The sequence below is a fragment of the Streptopelia decaocto genome, assembly GCF_964273445.1.
Source record: "Streptopelia decaocto genome assembly, chromosome: 14".
NCBI lineage: Eukaryota > Metazoa > Chordata > Aves > Columbiformes > Columbidae > Streptopelia > Streptopelia decaocto.
Genome location: NC_138669.1, coordinates 9885543 through 9900725, shown reverse-complemented (window position 1 = coordinate 9900725; position 15183 = coordinate 9885543). Strand labels below are relative to the sequence as shown.

General features: G+C 38.5%; 1 protein-coding gene across 2 annotated transcripts in view; it reads left to right on the top strand.

Moving 5' to 3' along the window:
* The window catches only part of GNAS (GNAS complex locus), a 140718-nt gene that overhangs the window by 73287 nt on the left and 52248 nt on the right, over window positions 1–15183 (top strand). The gene's annotated exons all lie outside the window — the stretch shown is intronic.

The window sequence follows — 15183 nt, the reverse complement described above, 5'->3', positions numbered from 1 at the left end:
ACGTTAGCTGGGACACCACCGAGGTCAGTCAGGTGCGGAGTGCCAAGGTATCTCCAGCTTCTCAGGGCTCTTGCAATGTTTTTGTTGCAGCCAAGGTAGCAGCTGTTTGGATCAGTAATTGTGCCCAAGCAATACTGTTAAAGTAATTTGCAGGGTTATAACTTATAGCAGTATACACATGCTCTTGAGATTATTTTCTTCAGCTGTGTATGTTTCTCATTTAAATGAGATTATTAGTATTTAAAGGACCATATGTTGTGAAAGTAATTGAACAAATATAGCAGAGTGCTATAGATTCTAACTGGTGTGCTAGGTATCAGAAAATTATTTCTCATGTAACACTTTTGGCCTAATATTCTAATTTATTATATACTATCTGTATGAACTGTATCTTTTACTTTTCTGTTACCATTTAGAAATGTCAGGTCAGGGCCAGGACATGATAATTGTGCCTTTGTCATAGTTTGACTTAAATTACAGCAGTATAACTTCCCTTTTATCAGGGGAAATGATAATAAATGTGCTTATTCAGGTATAATTAATATCCAATTTTAAGCTCAGTAAAAGGTCATTCTTCTTGCTGGTTGAGTCCAAATACATGTAGATGTTGAGTACAGTAAAGTGAAGGTTTCTGAGCTGCATCTGTGTGACTTCCAGACTTCCCAAGAAAAGCTGTTTGGAATTTTTCCAGTTAATTTGTGTTGCATTGGAGAAGGCGCTAATTTGGATCCACAATGTTTGTCTAAAATATCATTGAACGTTTCCTGGTTCTAAATGATATCTTCCTGGTTAAATGAACCCTGCTGGTACCAAAGGTACGATTCCCTGGAAATCCAGGATTGTGGCATGTTGTGGTGTGTGGGGAACGTTCTTTGCTTTAAGAAACAGCATTTCCTAAGCAGATTTAAAAAAAAACCCACCACTTTTTTTGTTTGTTTCACCTGTAGTATTTGGGAGTTTAATATTGGTATTTTAAATGGGGAAAACTTTAACTTTGGTCGAGTTTGTTTTCGACAACCCATTTGTTAATCTGAGTAGCTGTTAAAATCTTGTATTTTATACTTCCCATGCTCAGGCTTAGGTTTGCACAAACAGGACCTAACCAGGCAATGAATCAGGTTCTAGATGCTCTGTATCTCCTTTGTGCTCAGTTTGAATATAAATAACTCCACAAGGAGCAGAGCTTCAGCCTCTCGGTGTTTGTTGGGAAGTAATCTGCATGAGAGGAAGCTCGTGTGGAAAAACTACTCTGCCAACTTAAAAAAAAAAAGAAACTGCTTAGAAAGTACTATCTTGTAAGATTCAGCTGCTTGGCACAGAAGCAGATTTTGTAACGCACATGAGGCAAGAAGCTGAGAAGGAAGTTTTTTTGGTATCTACCCATCTGCTCCGGGCTAACTGAGGAGAGGTTTAGGAGCTGGTCCTGTGTGCCTAAAAACCATAGTTGTGTGCTGCATACACTTAAACTTTTGTAACTAAAAATAGCTTGCTGTGACACAGTTGCGGAATGGTAAATTTGAATTGTGAAAGTACTCTTTTACTGTACAATTTAAATGAATGGGTGTAATGGGAAAGGTCATCTTGGGAAAGGGAAACGTATCTTGTGTTTTCAGGTTCATTTCTACAGCTCCTCTCTACTCAAGGCAGATTTTTTTCTTGTTAAATGTGTGAGATTTTTTATTGGAAAGTTTCACCACTTAACTTGTAATACAGTTTTAAGTAGATTGATTTAGTCCAGAGCAAAATTATTTCAGAAGCAGTGGTACAGAAACTTGCGCTTCTTTCAGTAAGTTGACTCTGACTTTTCGGCAAATAGCCCTAGATGGCTAGAAAAAAAAAAATAGGTATTTTTGATGTGCTTTACTTGACAGTATCTTCTCTAGTCAGGCCAGCAAGAAGAAAGGTAGGTGGAACCTGTTGCCTGAAACAATACTCCCTGACGCTGGCTGCAGAATTTCATAATGAGTTTAATGTGATGGTGACTATATTTGTGCTTGGAAGGAAGTGAGGATATTTTTGTTGTTGTTGCCTGGTAATATTTTATGTTTATTTACAAATATTTTTCTTACATCTTCTTCACTTCTGGTAGTGCAAAACGTTTAATGACTGGAAAAGAAACAAAAGTATTTCATATCATGTTAATTATAGAAATCTGTGTAATACTTTGAAGGCAGCTATTGCCTGATACATGTTGAACGCTGGGCTGTACTTCTTGCTAATCTCTTCAGAAAAACCTTTGTGTTGCTGTCAGGAACTATTTATATATCTGATTTTTATTCAGCTTTCAGTGTTGCCTTCCAGTCTAAGTAGAAAATAGAATATAATCTTAAAACCTCCAGGTAGACGACCAGTTTTTGTTTGGCATTTTAATTGATTTTATGTTGGGGCCAGTTTCTCATGGGATGAATCGTGTTCCTATCAGCTGAGCAGTTCTCGGCCGGAGCCGCTCAGGTTCTCTCCTCTTCCGATTGCAGTTACATACGCAAAGAAGCATTGCAAAAGCATGGATATGAGAAATGGTTTATAAAGGCATGTACATAAACTCTGCAGAAATAAAACATCCAGACTATCAGAGGTAAACAGTACTAAAAGATCAGAGTTTGGGCTTGTTACCAGCCTTTGAGACCAGTTGGGTTTGGTGTTAAGTTGCTTTTGGAGAATTTTTTTAATGCACAAATTTGATTCTTTGTGCCTTTGTGTTATGCTTACTCTTCCCAGTGCTGGCTTTGAAATTCAACGTGGTTGATCTCTTTTGTGTGGAAACTTTATTGTAATTCAATAATTTCCATGTTCTTGGGCTTTTAAGAGACTAACTTCACTTGCATAAGTATGTCAAGGTATCTGTGTGTAAATACATTGGAGCTTTACTGAGCGTATGAGGAATGTGTGCTAGTAGCTACAATTTTAATTAAGGTTTGAATGAGTTTAAAGGTTAATTTGGCTGTATGTAGAGACTGCCTTTCTTAAGATCATAATTTTTTAAAGTGATTTTTCACTCCTGTTACTTTGCAACGGACTAAACCAGGGAAAACTTTTTCCGAACATGAAACTGATTGTTTAAAACCACTGGCAATTGCACAAGTGAGGTGAAATGGGAACTTTTCCTCCTGTAATTTTATGGTTTCAGGAGACATAGGCATTGGTTGTAACAATAGGAGATTTTAAGATACCAGAAATCAGATTTAAAAACTTGTACTTTTTTGTATCAGGAGAGTCTGGACTCCTTTGATGTCTTTCTTTGAGACCAGTAATCACAAAAGTTTCCCTTGAGCTGTGTAAGAGACGTGAATACTTCAGTTGTCTATTTAATGATAGAAACTATACCTTTTATGTTGAGGGCAGCCCTAACTTGATATGAGTGACCCTTTGCTATAACTGAGCCAGCGCCATTGCACCTCAGAGCTTTATGGTTGGAACGCACTAATCTAGAGGGCAAAGTTTTGTTTCCCTGGAGGAAAGGGTCACCCAGGTGAGATTGCGGGAGGTATTACAACAGCTCTGGGGTTGCAGTTACTGTCTTCAGAGGCCTGGATGTCACCCAGCAATGTGGGGGGGCCTTGTGTAAGAAGCAGCAAGTGTTGCTTTAGGCTAACGCGCTTCTTGCTGCTGAATTTTCTCTTGCAACGATGCTAAGACATGCACCAGATTTTCTCTGCTGGATTCCCTATTGTGAGACTTGCTTGGTCCCCACAGCAGCGTTGCATTGTCCCCACAGCTGTATTGCACGTCGTAGCTGGTGTGAGCACTTCCCAGCTCTGGAAAGCAATGCAGTCCATGTCTCATGCAGTATTGACTCTTGGCACAGTCTCGTCTCAGTAAAAACGCAGTAGTAACATTAGTGATGTGGGAGATACTATATAAAGAGCAATGCAGTCACGTTGCTTGGAACTGTATATGCGGGAGTTTTGATTTTGTTATACTAATGCTCTTTTGATGGAAATAAATCAAACTGAATTTTGCTTGGTTTAATTCTCATTGTCTTGTGATATAGTTGTGTAGAAATGAGCAAGAAATTAACAATGACTGTGGCAGTAACAAGCCTGCCCTTTACAAACATGAGATTGGGTGTTAATGTGTGAAGCTTCGTGTGAGCTGTAAGAATAAACCTGGGTGTTGAGGGGTAACGGATTTGGGTGGTTTGTTTCTGGTGAACGTTGGTGGAGTTGCTCTGCTCAGGGCTACCTGCTCACTGACACTTGTGCTAGATATAAGGAGAAATAATTTAACAATGATTGAGGCTTTGAGAAAAATACTGTAAAACCACCCTGAATAAAGAAAAAACTGCTTGGAATTCCAGTTTGTAACAGTATCAAACTGTGTTTCTCTTTAAATCTAGAATAACAGAGCCCTGATTAATTAATATGTTACTGGAAGCTTTGAGGACACAGTGAGGTTCTTATTTTAAAGACTAGAAAAATGTATTAAAGGCATTGGACATATTAACCTGAAATAAGATGACCTTAGTTGAGAGTTGTGTGATGCTGAGGAATTCGCTGGGAGTAACACCATGTCGTTTCTTTGGAGGTGTGGGTGGTGTTTTTTTGTGTTGGTTTGCTTTTTGGTTTCTGGCATATAGGAGTCTAATATGATGCTTTGACGTCCTGAATGTTTTTTGGAGAAAAGCTTACTTGTGTTATGGTTATTCTGAATTGCCTTTTGGAGCCGTAGTCGCTTTGTCTCCATTCCCTTATCTGTAAGGATAAGACACTTGCGCTCTCAGTCAGTGCTGCTGTGGTACGTGTACATAGGTGAAGTAGAAGTGCTAGATACACGGATAATTTCATTTGTTATACAAAAATAATAACAACTCCATTGTCATAACTGAAAAAGCTTTTATAGTTAGAAATTGTCAGAATTATTATTAAAACCTTTAACAGTAGTAGCCCTACAGAACACGTTGATGTACCACACTGTACACACTGCTTTAATAAGCTGAGAATTCTGGCAAAAAATTAGAGATTCTACAGTGACATAGATTCAAAGCATTCTCTTTTTGAATTGCATTTAAGGGAAATTTAAAGTAGTGTACTTTAGCAGTGTACTTCATTTTCTATAAATTCCGTCTAATAGGTAGCAGTATATAATTCCCTTGCTGAAGATATCTCAAAAAACATAATACACAAAAAAGGTATTTATTTTCATATTCTCTTTGCTGTGTGATCACCAACAAGTAAAAGAAGAAAGAAAAATAACAGCAAACCCCAAACCTAAACGCATAATTGTTCTCAGTCATACTTGCTGACAAATGAAGGAGTGATCAAGTCAGTTAGGAGCAGTCATGGCAAAAGCTGGACTGTACCCAATTCATACTGGTAGCAATCAGGGAATACACTTTAAAGGAAAGGTCTGAGACAGCATTAGAACGGGGCAGACCTACAAGGAGTGGTCTTGCATGGCCTTTGATTTCCCTACTCTTGAAAATAAGTTTTTAGTCCCCCTAACTTACACCACGAGGAAAGTAGAACAGCTCACCTAGATGCTCTGTTTTTATACCGTATGCTACGCTTATGGTAGGGAAGACAAATAATAATCAGCTTTAATTTTATTCCACTCTAAAGCCAGGCAAAAGTTTGGAATCCTTGCAATGTTTGGCAGAAAAGATTTGTTTCCCCGTTAACCATATGCTTCCATTACGCATTTGCTGTTGACTGGGGACTTGTAGTAAGCAGACAGAAATTGTAACGGTACCTTTGGTATGGGGAGGGAGTTGGTCCTTGGGTACAGGGGTCACTTAATTTACTTTGATTTTTTCTCCATTGTTTGTTTCAAAGCAGATATTATTTGATAGCACATTAGAAGCTGTTAAAATTCACAGTACCTTTGGGACAATATGGCTATATACCAAAATTTTTCCAGAGCTTTTCCAGCTTATGAGTACAGGGATAAAACTAGATGTCTCTTGTGTGTTACTATTTAGTGAGGCTGTTTCAACCTCCTGGAAAATGTCTGTAAAGGATTTTTTCAAATTGTTCCATTCTCTTCCTTTTTTAGAAAATTGTTTTCTAAAACTTGGTAACAATTTTTGGAGCCATATTCAGATAAAACAAGATCCAGAATTTTCTGGTGAGTGGTTTAGAGATCAAGTCAGTCCCCTCTGGTCTGCAGAGACTGTCCCAACTAGAAGTGTGCAGAGCAGGTGTTTTTCTTTTATTAACATCCTTAACATTGACTGCATAAAATATTTTAAATAAATTATATTTTTACTTAAAAACATCTGAATTTGCCACACATTATATGTGTATGGAAGAGGCAACCGTACCAGCTTTGAGTATCCAAAATAATTGATGTTACGGAAGAGTTAATGAACTTTGAAGCCAGTTTAAGTTGAAATGATATTGCATTGGTTTCTATACTGGCAAGCTTACATTTGAAAGGCTGTAGTAGTAATGTTTTCAAATTCCATTTATTACAGTAGCATCTTATTTAAGAAGTGTAAATAGTAGCTAAGTTTTGGGTCTTTTCTGCGTAAGACTGCTTAACTGTGATCCTTCCTTTCGAAGCAAGGTGTTATGGGCATAGGTGACATATAGCCGTAGCACAGATGTCAGAGGAAGAAGAAGGGCAAACTAAAGATACAACAACATCTTGCACATGAGAACTTGCATCGTGTTGTATCTTCGCATCTCTGTGTGTTTACATAAGGAGAGCTGTGTTCAACTCATGGTAAATTTTGCTTCCAAAGCTTTTGTAACTTAATTGTTCAGTGGAAGAATGCCATTTTTTCTTCATATAACATAGGCCATGCAGCATTCTTAAAGGTTCTGCACACTCTGGCCCCCATCCATCACAGTACTTAAACCACGAGTAGCCCTATTGAAGTTGATAGAATTACTCATGTGCTTAAAATTAAACATGTGCTTAAGTGCTTTGATGGATTAGAGCCAAAGTTGTCAGCACCTTGCTTTGTTACGGGCTGTGTTACACCTGCCTCCCGGTGCACCAGCCTGCATTTTAAGGGACGGATTTTCAGATTTGCTCCTTCCAACATCTAATTACTCTGTGTCCTAAAAATGCACTTTACATACACAGTCATAGTAAATTCGTATGCTGCCTGGAAGTATAAATACACAACTACAACTCTTGAAATCTAACAGTGTTTGACAAATTTCACAAGATTTTTTTTGTTTTCCTGGAGATTTCAGGGGGAATGTTGTGCTAGTTGTTTACATGGAAACATGACATCTGTAAGGTTTTTCACAAAACTAACTTTCTATTGAAATCTGGATTTTAATGAAGTGTATAATGGAAATCACCATTTCAGTGCGACAGCACGCTGTTAAGAATGACTCTGCACGTGAACTTTCCAAAAGCTAAAATCAGCAGGGATTGTTGTAGTTTCTGCTGACAGTGCTGAGTTTGTCAGCATTTGGGCAATTCTTTAAGGTTTATAACTGAAGTTGTGTGTACCTGACAGCTCTTCATCCTTGGAAACAACGGAGGAAATCTTCCTGATCAGGCGATCCAGTGACGCTTCTGTGTGCCCTGATTCCATGTATCTGTAAGAATTTCTGTGATCAAATGGCACTTAAATTAGAATCTTCATGAGCATGAATATTGCAGTAATTTTTCACATGTTATGTTAGCCAACCCTGATTGCACAAAATCTTTTTCCAACAACAGAAGAAAGTAGCTGTTTCAGTTGTCCTCGTGGTGAAATTGGAAAGCTCTGCTATCACATTCAAAGCTCTTTGCATTTTTAATGGCCTTTAATCATACTAAATGAAGACATTGGAAAGACGGAGCGGGAATAAAAGTAGGTAGTTCAGAAAAAAGTTAGAGTGAATGCTTGTAGAATCATGTTTTGCAGAATTTACCTTGTTTCTGGTAAGACACCACACTGTATAAATTCGATCCTTCCCCTTTTTTCTTTTGTGCTGTTGTCTCCTTTTGAAATCTGTGTCTTACCTGCTAACCCACAGAGTTTGGAATTAAAAACTTTGGGGTTTGTCATGTTAAAGGCACCTTCCAGATCACCCATCTACAATGTCACACAGCAGAAGTGTTTCAGGTGATAATGTAGATAATCATTAAAAAAAAGCAAGAGATTTTTCAGACTGACCATCTTCTCCCTGTCTCATTGCTGCCTCCCCTACCACGTTGTATGCCGCTCGGGCTGATCTGTGTGCGCACTTACTTGGCATCCCGTGTTCCAGCCATTTTTATTTTAGGGCTTCTTTCCATTTAACATTGGCACTTAGCCAGCTGTGTACTTTTTTAGTTTTCAGTAGCAGTGAGGTCATTGTTCATTATAGGAGCTATTCCTCTCATTCTTGCACACGAACCCCTGAAGAGTGCTGGGACATGATTGCCCTCTTTGGAAAGCTTCATGGCCAATCCTGGCCAAAGAACTTACTAGAATATAGACATTCACAAAATAGTGTCAGAGCAAATGAAACTCAGAGGGTGCTCATCAAATTGGTGCTTCAAAGTTTAGGCATAAGTGCTTTGAAAGTGCCTGAAAACTAAGGTGAGAACAAGACCCCAGTAACGCTGCCATCACCTGTGCAGATGTTAAAGCAAAGTCTCTGTGGTACCAAGGATGAGGTGAGGGGCAGCACAGCAAATACCCAGGTTCTAACAGCGGGTGCTGTTGATCCGTGTGTGCTGCTGTGTCTGGTCAGTGTGTACTCACACATCAGTATTTTTTCCGGACATGGAGAGATCAATATATCTGACCAGGTGACTCCGGAGACTGTAGGAGCTTGGATCTGCTGTGAGGATGGCTGGACAAGCCGACAGTTTCAGTGAGTGGGGAGGATGTCCTGAGAGGTGTTGTGTGCTGCATTTCAGTGCTATTGCTCGCTTGGACGTAAACGTTTTAAAAAACATGGTGATCAGTGTACATTTCTCCTTTTTTCTGTCTTAGCAATGACCACATTCACAGTGCTAAAATAAATAAAAAATGAAAATGTCTTTGTGCTTCCTGACAGCAGTTTGGAATGGTTATCTCAAAATAGTGAATTGTCCAAGGCAAGATGATTCAGCAAGTCTGACTCGAATCCTCCTGATGCTGAGCAGTGTCCTTCCGTACCAGAAAAGAACTGCTAAGTGTGCTCAGAAGACTCTAGCCTTGTTAATTATTGTATTGAGTACCTAGAGAGAATACTACACTTTTGAAGGCTCCTTTTATTGTAATATGCTTAATTACCTGTATTGAGAGCAAGAAAATGAAACTAGTGTGTTATCCCCCATCTGTGTGCCTGAAGAACCAGAGACCAAGTCTGCAGTTCACAAAGGTGTTTAATTGCACAGTATGAGTTACAGGTTCTTTGTCAACCTCCTACATCACAGAGCTCTTTGTGAGCACTTATTTTAATTCTTTACCTAAACTATTGCTAGTTAATTAGTTGAGGTAAATGGAATAACATAAGCAGAATTATGCTGCTTCATATTGGGTCTGTGATGGTCTCTTTGTGCCACTTACAGGTATAAAGGGACTGTAAACCAGTTAAACTGGTTTTACACAGGAATTTGCAAAACTGAAGGGGAGCCCCAGGGTGGCTTAGAGCCAGAACAGCATCTCTGTGCCGCATCCCCTGTGCCCAGGCTGGTCCTGCCCCGCAGCTCTCCAGGCTTCACATCGCATAGCCAGATTAACAAACCGTTTAACCTTTGCACCTGGGACATCACCAAATAAACCTAAACCTTGGGTTAAATGAGTTTGTATTTAGGGATGCCTTTTTTTTAGAGTTTTGTAGTAATTTTATCATGGTACTGTTCCCTAAGATAAAAAACAAGTCACACCCCTGGCCCCTAACACTCTAGTGAAAATAATGATCAGAAACATCACCTCTACTTTCACATTTCTACATCTTAAAGTTTATTTTTTGACAGTAACTTTTATTGTGACAATTGTGATACGCTTTTTATCAGTGCTTCAGTAATTCGTATTTCTTGCCTTTTAACTTAGAGAATGATTCTGTCGTTCCGTAAATAGAAGGTATCTCTATATGCTTATATTTCTTATCATATATTCATCTATTTATGACCACATATTAAGACATGCATGTAACTCATATGGGTAAATATCATAAAGTATTAAAGAAAATGCCAATGGTAAAGCAGTTTTAGAATGTTTTTCTCCAATATTATTATTATTTCTTCTAACAGTAAATCATCTTTGGTAGCTGCATGGTTACAGTTTGTTGTTACCCAGAATCACAAAGAAATAAACCCAAGAATCTTCAAAGTGAGGTAGACATTGTGGGGACAAGGTGGTGTAAGAGGAAGAGCACAGTACCAGGGAGGGGAAACCGCACTTCTGCATGCAGCAGCAGTGAGATGCTCCATATGGCCATGGCCAGCATCACCAGCATGGACTGTGTAGGGTGCCATAGATGACATTTTGTGAGCTAGCTGTGCCTTTGGGTAGCTTCATTTCATCTTACAAGGTGACAGAGTTATCAGGAACAGAGTATTAATGTGGTTAGAAAATTTCTTTCAATTCTGCTGCAGTTGAGCACCCAACTAAATGAGATTTCCTGGCCAAAGCCAGACAGTTACTGTGCCGCAGCTGGGACCACGTGGGCTCAGCTTTTGAAGCTGACAGAATTACTGAGGTATCTCTGTGGTGTGATACCAATGAAGAGTTTGATTTGCAAAAAATATTCAGTGGTTTTTGCTATTGTGTTTTAGCAGTTTTGTCTGTGAAACTGGTACTTTGTCATAGGTCTAAGATGAATTATTTCAGCTTCACTCTGAATACTCTAGACACCTATTTTCCCCCGTTTTCAAGTGCCTCTAACTTGGCCTCTGCCCTGTTTGCCATTCTAGCTGTTACATACTTAGATAATTGCAGTGTTATTCTGTTAGAAATAACGCAGGTTGCTGTTGTTGAATAGTAATTACCGCAGAATTTTTGTAATGTGGATTGGTAGCAAAATCATTGAGTTTTCTTGCTTGTAGTCTTGTGTCTGAAGATCTTGACTATACTGCTCTGTTTTGATGAGGCAGATTGGCAGGTAGAGCTATTTTCCTTTTTGTTAACTTCCCATAAGGTGCAGTAAACATTTTAATGCAGATTTTATGGAATATTTGTGAAATCCGTGAGCATGTTTCACTACATCAAAGACAGCATATTTAGATGAACAGCTGTTTAAAGCACACGTGCCTGTAGAGTGCACTGAAATTGTGTTTTCAAAATGAAACTGGTATTTTTAACTTGTCGTTTGCTTTCAGTGTGTAATTGTGCTGGGCTTTGAAGGTGAGCAGAATGCAAGAAAGCAAACCGAGGTGCGTGTGCGTTGAGACACCACAAGGTTGTTTTCTGCTTTAAAAAGCCAGAGGGAAATGAGTTGTTTTGTAAGATTTTTGTTCTCTCTGTTGTATTTGCAAAGTGATTCACTGAAGCGGCAGCGCTTTGCATGAACAAGGGAAGCTTTTCTTTAAATAAAGTTGTTATGTCAGCACGTTCAAGACTGAGTGAAGTTTGACAGTGCTTCAGAATTAAAGGTGTTTTATGCTCTCTACCAGTCACTGAGGGTGATAGAAGCCACGTTGTCTATAGCCTTGTAAAGAAGACAAAGACTAATGCTCTGTATTAACATTATGTGGTTACGTTTTAATATACCCTATTGAGATGGTCTATATGTACTCTCCAGGCATGTACATTTTGATATAAAAGTTTAAAGAGAAAATTTCTGGTTGTTTTTTATTATTTGCAACAACATCCTGATGATAACTACAAAAAACTGGGAACATAATAAATAAAGAACATTTTAGCATGGCTGGGGGGATGATTATAGAACACAAAGCCAGTGATTTTGAGCAGGAGTCCCCGTGTCCATGGGCACCCTGGCTGTGCTGCTCACACCTCCGGGATTCTAGGCAGGCTCACTTGCAGTGAAATAATGTATATATACTATTGAGTTGCAAGCCATTGTTTATTATACTAAGGCTGCACATATGAATTCATGTGTTGAAAGACAAATTGAGAAAGAAAATGACATTTTTTTTCCTAAAGGAGAACTAGCATTTATATCAGCAATACGCAAAGAACGTTGCAATATTTTGTAGTCACATTGTCAGTATTTGTGTTCCAGGGTATGTTCCTTTTTTAGGCCGTGTTCATAGTGAAATTAATTGGCAATCATCATTTGCCCTCATTAAAAGCCTTTTTCTGTTGCATATTATCTGATCAAAGTCTTTTTACTTCCGTTCAAATGATGCATCCCGCAGCATTTCATTCACCTCTTCACAGCGTTCTTTCTGACATGTCTAATGTTTGGTTCCTAAAATACTCTTACGTTTAAATTGTGGAGTTTCCTGCATAATCAGGACATTTAGGGGAGATGTGTTTAGGGTTTCCCCACTAAGTTAAATAATCGATATGTCTTAAGTACAATATTATTATGACTGTCTCTCCTTCTAAAGGAAAAAAGTAATTGTTGCTTTGCACTCCGCATGTTTCAGATTTTTTTCCCAACTATCTCGTTATAGGTTTGTAGGGTTCGAAGAAATGTATAATCTCATTCCTGTTCATAAAATCTGTCTTTTTCTGGAAAAAGGAAGTCATAGACTACATTCTGATTTAAAATCAGGTAGTTCTTTGTATTTTTCTCTTCAGTCTTGTCTGAACTCTATTAAGCAGAACTTTGAACGAGGCACGTGGCTTCATAACCTGTCAGGAGGGACCAAGGAATTCAAACTTCTTTGCTTTCAGTAGTTTAGCTTAATGGCATAAGGAGGTCACAGGATTTATCACTTCATTTTTTAAATTGTGTTTTGGTTGGTCCGTTGGTTGGTTGGGTTTGTTTTTTTGAATTCTTTACCGTGTTTTCTTTTTACTATTCATTTCAACACAGCAATTTTTTTTACTTTTCTACCTGTGAGATGTTTATACTGGATGAGCTGAATACTCGAATGAATACGTGAATACTGGAATGTTCTTTTGAAGCATTAAATTTTTTTTTTCCAAGTTCAAAGTAGTGGTTATTAATATTATCTGGAAGGTAAACCAGAAATTAACATTAAATTTAACTTAGTTTGCTTTCTGGTTATCTGCTTGGTAGTGTGTACATTGCATAAGATTTTATAAAGTCTGAGTAAAAATGTTGCTGTTTTTATAGTAAAGCTCAGCCACAGGTGGAGAAGTACTTACTAAATTTGTTTTCAAGGAATAGTTTATTTTCCTGGCCTTTTATGTTATTCAAATTTCATGTTATTTGAATTAAAATCTCATACTTTTTTATACTACCTAAAATAGACTTTATTAGTTTTCCTGAAAGCTACATGCGGCTTTACTTTGGCCCATTTAAATATTGAAAACAGCGGGATTGGAGATTTTTCTTATAATCCTCAACTAATAGAGTTTAATGCTTTGTTTGGCCTACCCTACACAGCCTAAGAAAAGTTTTAAACAAGATTAAACATGCGACCTTATTAACCCCCGGCGTCTTAACGATCCAGAACAGCCCTGCAGAGGCATCCGTGGGTCCCGGACCCGGCTAACCTGGTGCCCTCGGTGCTGTTCCCCATCCACATTTTGGGAGCCCAGCTTTTGCTTTGATAGTTTTGGCCATTGTGCCAGCACCCAGGAACAGGAAAGGGAAAAAAAAGAAGAAAAAAAAGGCAAGAATCTGTTTCTAAGGTGACTATTCAGTCTTCATGGTAGGGGGAAATAAAGTTCTAATACTTCTGGAAAATTGAGGTGCAGCGTAGCGGGGATTTCTCAAAGCCGGTTCTGGCAGAGCAAAGGGACAGCAGAGCTGAGGCTCAGCTTTTATTTACTGCACTTCATTAGGTCCTGAATAAACTGAATTTCACCTTTTTTTTTTTTAGAAGGGAAATGACAGTTGTATGTAAGGTGTTGGATTAGTGATGGTGATGGATGAACGTTTTGACTTCCAGAAGAATAAAGTATCTCATTGGCATGGAAAATTCATGCTTAGTAAACATTACAAAACACAAAATGACACGATACATTCATTGCTGTGTAATAAGATTCCTTGTTTACTGGGCATGCTATAGGGCCATGGCAACAAAACCAGAAATAGGAACTATGAGTATTCTTGTTGTAAAGATGATGATGGTTATCAAGCAGTTTGTTAGTTGCTGGAGTTTTACATTGCTCCATGGTCGTTATCACTTTGCGGTGCTGCAGGTTGTGTGAGGATTGGCGACAAGGTACAAATCTGAAAGTTTGACCAAAACCTATAATAAAAATAATGCAGTTTACTGTATGATACAGGAGAGTCAGGTCAATGTGCACTTAGCTGATATTTGTTATCTGCAAGTGTTCTAGGGGAGAGAATGTAACTACAGTTGGCTAAAAAAAAATAAATAAAATTGGAAGACTTTCTAAACTTGTGTCTTTCTAATGGTGTTCCAAAACAAAGCAAAATGAGTAAATATTATTTCTTTACTTAATCCTTTGCAAATATTGGTGTCTTAATTAAATTTAAGTATATCGGTTGCTCTTTGATCTCAATGGGGCAGAATCTGGATACGTGTTCATTAAATTCAAGACTCAGCTGAAAATTGGAGGAAAAACGAAGGCAGACAATTTGCTTGCAGTGTCAATGGTAAACATTTCCTGCTTTCATACCATTATTTACATACTTCAAGAAAGGAACTCCATTTTTTTAAAAAAAGGAAAGTGGCCAATGTTTTTGCAACCGAAAAATACAGTATTTGTGCACCTACTGTGGGCTGGAGCGTTTCTTAAGACCTGGGGCAATGGAAAGCATTGAAGATGGGAAGGAAGAGGGTGAAAAGGCCTCAGGTTTTCCTCTCTTTTCCTGTCTTATTTATTTTCCTTGGTTCAGTGCTTTTGGCCTTTCTTGGCTCACTGCCTTGTTCCCATCAACAGTGCCAGACCCCCAGAGCAAAAGCCTGGTGGCCTTTAGGAATAAGGTGGTCCGTAGGTCATAAAGAAGTCTGGGGAAACCAAGAATTTCCATCTGATTATTGATCATTTTGTTTCTGTATCAAGCTTCCCTGACCTTCCTCACCCTGCCCCAGAGGTTGGAGAATATAAGCAGTGGCATTTCCCTTCACTCCATCTTTTCCAGAAGTTGCATTAATCTTTCATGTGAGAACCACCATTCCCGCTGCTCTAGGATGTCTGTGTCTGCCTGGTAGTTAAGCAGTACTTGTTTGTTTTTTTTCCCCGCTGTTCTTCTGCATTCTTGATTGGTGAATGTGCTTTCAGTTTCACTTTGGTTGTGAACAATTATACAAAGG